This window comes from Antechinus flavipes, chromosome 4 (genome assembly GCF_016432865.1).
Source record: "Antechinus flavipes isolate AdamAnt ecotype Samford, QLD, Australia chromosome 4, AdamAnt_v2, whole genome shotgun sequence".
Classification (NCBI taxonomy): Eukaryota; Metazoa; Chordata; class Mammalia; order Dasyuromorphia; family Dasyuridae; genus Antechinus; species Antechinus flavipes.
This window is the reverse complement of record NC_067401.1, coordinates 104,323,934-104,329,986: the sequence shown is the minus strand read 5'-3', so window position 1 is coordinate 104,329,986 and position 6,053 is coordinate 104,323,934.

Genomic DNA, 6,053 nt, shown 5'->3' with positions numbered 1-6,053 from the left:
AAAATAAGGGAGGGAGGTTCTCAAGATCATGGTAAAGAAAGTCCAAAGAATGAGGGATAGAAATTTAGCTAGTTTTAAGTATTACCTAAAGGACAGCTAGATATAAAGTGGATAGAGCACTAGCCTTGGAGTCAGGAGTACCTGAGTTCAAATCTAACCTCAGACATTTAATATTTATATACTTAACCCCAATTGTCTCACTAAAATAAATAAATAAAAATCTTATCTGACAGTTTACCTCCCCTTCCTATACTGTACTGAACCTCCCAACTCTTTCTTTCCTACTTCCTTCCTGGATTTATATAGATGGTTTAATACAATCAAAAGTCACTTAAAAGCAAGAGACATTCTCCTTATATCTTGCACACAGCACCCATCATTATCTTACATCACACTTAATATCCTTGTCACCATCTGTAGAGGACCACAGACAGTAGGGGAACTCTGGGTGAGGTATAAGACCCGTCAGCCCAAAGGGAACCTGCTGACAAGGTCTGATTCAGCTCTCCATCTCCCCTAAGAGGTCTTGGCCTTCCTGAGAAGTCAGTGGGCAGTGACTGCCTGTGTTGTGATTGAAGCAGAGTGATACTAGGTGGGAAAGAGTGATCCCAGGTGGCAAACTACATGTAATAGCAAGTTGTTTATGTGGTCCCACATGCCCAGTATATACTTAGCACATGCCCCGTGTTGTTTTGGTTACATAAGGGTATTAGGGTATATAAAGGGGGAAGATCTTGGATAAGCAGACTCCATATTTCTACCATTCTCAGGAGTCCCACCTCATCACTCCTCCACTAAAACAGTATGTTTCAATCATGCTGCCATGGGGGATCTAGAAAGCAGGGCACAACAACCATCTGAGTTGGAAAGGACTACAGAGACTACATAGTCCAGTCTTTATCTGAAAAAAATCATCCTTTCTCTAAAAAACCCAATAAATGATCATTCAATTCTTGATTGAATCCCATTCATGAAAGAGAATTTATTTCCTTCTGAGAAAACACATTTCACTATTTGATAGTTCTCAGCAGGGGTGTGCTAATACATATTTAACAACCAGCTTCTTAGACAGGACATGTTTTTCTGTTTAATCTGCATCATCACCTTTTTCTCTAGTATTTTATTAAGATTGGACTTAATAAGAGAAGGCAGCTAGATGATACAATGAATAGTGCTCTTGGCCTAGAGTCAAAACGATTTGAATTTAAATACAGCCCCAGACAATTATTAACTGTGTTATCCTATGCAAGTCATATAATCTCCATTTCATAATATAAATTACCTCAATTACATAATAGAAAAAGGGATAGTACCTACTTCTTCAAGGTTGTTACTAGGATCAAATGATATCATATGTGTAAAGTGTCTGACACATAGTAGGCACTATATAAATGCTTATTTCCTTCCCTAGACAAACAATAAATCAAGCCTTGATTTATAGTAGCTCTTGAGTGCTAGAACAAGTTGATTCCAATAAAACCTTGGTTCTAATTGTCAGGAAATTTCTCTTTACATTAAACTTAAATCTGCCTCTTTACAACTTCTTTCCATTGATTCTAGATTTGCCTTTTTGGGACCACAAAGAAAAAAAATTAATCTCTCTTCTATGAGGAAGTCTTAGAAAACTTGTAGACTGCTAGCATGATTCCCCAAAGACTTCTCTTTTCAAGGTTAAGCATTCCTAATTTCTCCAACTCATCCTTATTTGCCATAAACTTCAGTTTTTCATCATCTCAGTTCCCTTTTTCTGGATGCTCTCAAGCTCATCAGTGTTCTTCCTAAAATGTGGCACCCCAAAATAAACACAACACTCCAAAGATGTTCTGATAGTGGCAGAATGCCATGATATTATCACCTTCCCATTTCTAAACACCATGCTTCTCAGGCTACCTTGGCTTATTTTAGTAGTCCTATTACTGGTGACTCATATTAACTTTTTGGTTAATCAGACCCTCCAGTTCTTCTTTCAGGCTAACTGTATCTACCTATGCCTCCCCCTTCTGCTGTTCTATGCAACCCACTCTGTGCAGAAACCAGACCAGGAAAGTGTGGAAGTTAATGTGGTAACTATTTCCTCCTTTCTCATTATAAAGATTTAAATCTATGTCTGCAGGGCCTTTGTTGTAAGGTCAGCCCAAGACTCATCTTAGTCTTGCCTACTTGTCAAAGTTAGCATCAGATGCTCCAACCCTAATTGTGGCCCCTGTGGCTTCTCTGTCTGTACAAGGGTAAATTCACAGTTATTTCTATTTCTGATTTTTAATTCTGGTGCTGCTAATACAGCTTCTCTGAATTTTCAGTTAATCTTGGTTTATCTAAGTTTATCCTCACACCTTCTTTGCCTAGGTAACCCCCATCTGTAAAATTTAGGAAATTCTAAAACACAATTGACAATTTAGATCATGGGTACCATCTGTGTGCATGTATGTGTGTGTGCATGTATAATAATATGTATTATTATTATTATATTATACCATATAATAATCTCATTTTATTCTGGTCTCAGGCTGTGGTCTTTCAAACCTCCTTCATAGCAGCAAATCTTAGCATATTGGGTCTAGTTTTACCGAAAATAATTGTGTTGGTATTGTGACTATTATGTACCAAACACTCCTCTAAGTGCTTTAAACTCTTATTTTATTTGATCTTTGCAAGAACTCTGAGAGATAAATATTATTATTATTCCTATTGAGGAAATTGAGGCAAATAAAAATTAAGAGACTTGCCCAGAATCACACAGCTCATAGTGTGTGATGCTGGGCAAATCTCTTAATTTTTATTTGCCTCAATAGTGTCCAAGGCTGAATTTGAATTCAGATCTTCCTGATTCCAGGTCCAGCCCTCAATTCATTGCACCACCTAAATTGGCTCAACTAGTGATATCATATTTGGAATTATTACTCATGTTCATTTCTTTAAGAAGAATGGTTCAGTGGATAATACACTGGGCCTGGAATTAGGAAGATTCATTTCCTGCAATCAAATCTGACCTCAGACATTTACTATCTATGTGATCATGGGTAAATCATTTAGCCCTATTTGCCTCAATTTCCTCATCAAAAATGAGTTAGAGAAGGAAATGGCAAACTACTCCAGTAAGTTTGCCAAGAAAATTCCTAATGGGATTGCAAAGAATTGGACACAACTAAAATGACTGACCAACAAGAACAGCAAATTAAGAAGAGTCATTTTATAAATTTGGGATTGGACAAGACCAGCAATGATGGCTGGGAAAATTCCCACAACTTTTGACCCTCTGGAAATCTTTAGAAATGGTTGCCATTGCTATCAAGTAAATGAGGGGATTGAGGAAGAGGGAAGAGTAAAAGTTGTAGAAAGAGGGGATGAAAGGAGATGCATCCATGCTGAGTACTGCCTAATGTACTCCATTATTTTGATCATATTTCTCAGGGCATAATGGAGTTTTTATAAAGATATGATAGTCTTAGAGAGAGAATTAGTGCCATGTATATGATTGGAAAGAACATTAGATTGAGGATCAGGTAGTCTGATAGAGACAGAATCCATGAGGCTTTGGAATCTAGTCATGGTTATACCTTGCCTAACTGTATAAACTTGGATAAGTTATCTCATATCTCCAGGTCTCAGTTTCCTGATCATATAAAATAAATGGGTTGAACAAGATGTTTTCTAATTTCCTTCCAGCTCAATGATTATGAACATTTTTCTTCCTGATCCAGATCCTGCCTTTTCCCTTGAAAATGTCAACAAGTCAAGTCAACAAACATTTAAGTTCACTACATGCTAGGTATGATATAGGGCATCACTGAATATATGGTGGAGGCAATTTAAGACCTTGAAGATCTCTCCAAACTTGCTTCATCCAGAGTCTGTAGCAAATTCTGCTTTCTTGAGGGCTGTGAGGGATGATAAATTTCATGCTTAGCACTGGTGGGGAGGGGGAGGGGCACAAATACAAGAAATAAAAAGAAAAATAAAGAAGTGATCCATGTCTCCAGCTATCTACTCTACCTTTGTGTCATTTCTTAAGGATTTTCTGACAAGTACATCATCTCATAAGAATTGAAATCCTAAGAACTCCAATGAGGCCCATCACTGAAGTCTACAACCTCAGGAGAAAGATAGTTCTTTCCTTCTGTCACATTGCATTTTGGGGATATGACCTTAAATTTCCATGGCTCAGAGAATAACTCATATTCCATAGAAAAATATTGTATCTTCAAGTCAAGTCAACAAGCATTTATTAAGCACCTTCTATGTCAATACTATGTTAAGTGCTAGTTATGTTAAAAAAAAAAAAAAAGGAAAAACAAGAAAACAAGCAAAATTCATCCTCTCAAGAGGCTCACAGTATAATGGGGAAGATAACATGTAAACAACTATACACAAATAAGAAACTGCATATATAGAATAAAATGGAGATCGTCTCATAGGAAAGCACTGGCATTAAAAGTGACTAGGAAAAAAGGTTGAATTCAATGGCTACTTAAGGTTACTTTCAACTGCAAATCTGTATTTTGATCTAATGAGCTGACCTAACAAGTTTTATTCATTAAGATTAAAGAAAACAAGGTTAAGATCCCCAGGAACAGGGGCTGCTAAATAATGAAAGTGCCTGGCATGCTGTAAATGGATCCAACCATTCTGGAGAGCAATTTGGAACTATGCTCAAAAAGTTATCCAACTGTGCATACCCTTTGACCCAGCAATGTGTCTACTGGGATTATACCCCAAAGAGATTTTAAAGGAGATTTTGCACATGTACAAAAATGTTTGTGGCAGTCCTCTGTAATGACTAAAACTGGAAACTGAATGGATGCCCATCAATTGGAGAATGGCTGAATAAATTATGGTATATGAATGCTATAGAATACTATTGCTCTGTAAAAAAAAAAAAAATGACCAGCATGATGATTTCAGAGAAGCCTGAAGAGACTTACATGAACTGCTGCTAAATGAAATGAGCAGCACCAGGAGATCAGTATACAAGGAAACACCAAGACTACAGGACGGTTAATTCTGATGCACATGGCTCTCTTCAACATTGAGATGATTCAAACCAGTTCCACTTGTGCAGTGATAAAGAGAGCCATCTCCACCCAGAGAGAAAACCATGGGAACAGAGTGTGGATCACAACATAGCATTCTCACTCTCTCTGTAATTATTTGCTTGCATTGTGTTTTCTTTCTCAGTTTTTCTTTTTCTTCCTTCTTGATCTGATTTTTCTTGTGCAACAAGATAACTGTATAAATATGTATATATATAAATATATTGGATCTAGCATGTATTTCAACATATTTAACATATATTGGACAATGTGCCAGCTAAGGGAAGGGCTGGGGGTAAGGAGGGGAAAATTTGCAACAAAAGGTTATGCAAGGGTCAATGTTGGAAAATTAAATAAAAAACTTTAATAAAGTTTAAAAAAAAGAATGAAAGAAAGAAAGTGCCTGGCATGGAAAAAGTATTTAGGAAGTGCCTCTCATTTTATTGGATAAGGAAACTGAGGCTGAGGCAAGTGAAGGGATTTGCTCAGGTTCATACAACTAATAATTGTCTTCTTATAAGTTCAATGTCCTCTCTACTATGGCTAGCTCTACCTATTTCCCTTAGCTTTCTCTTATGATTCAAACCTTCTTCAAGAAATATTTTGTAGTCATTCTTAATGCTTAACATAATGTTGATATAGTAGATGCTTAATAAATGCTTGTTGACTTGACTTGAATACTTTCTCTTTTTCTCCTCTCAAAAGTCTATCCCCTTCAATATTGTAATATTAAACACTTTACATGCATTATAACAATTACATTTGTCACTTCAAATAAGAGGAAAACCATACTTTTAGAAAGGATAGTTCAGAAATCCACTTTAGATTTAGAGGTCAAGATGGACAGAATATTTTTCTACAGAATATGAGTTATTCTTTGAGCCATGGGAATTTGAGGTCATGTCCCCAAAGACCAATGGGATAGAAGAAAAGAACTACCTTTCCCTTGAGGCTCTGGACCTCAATGATGACCCTCATTGGAATTCCTAGCATTGCATTTCTTATGAGATGGTGTATTTCTCA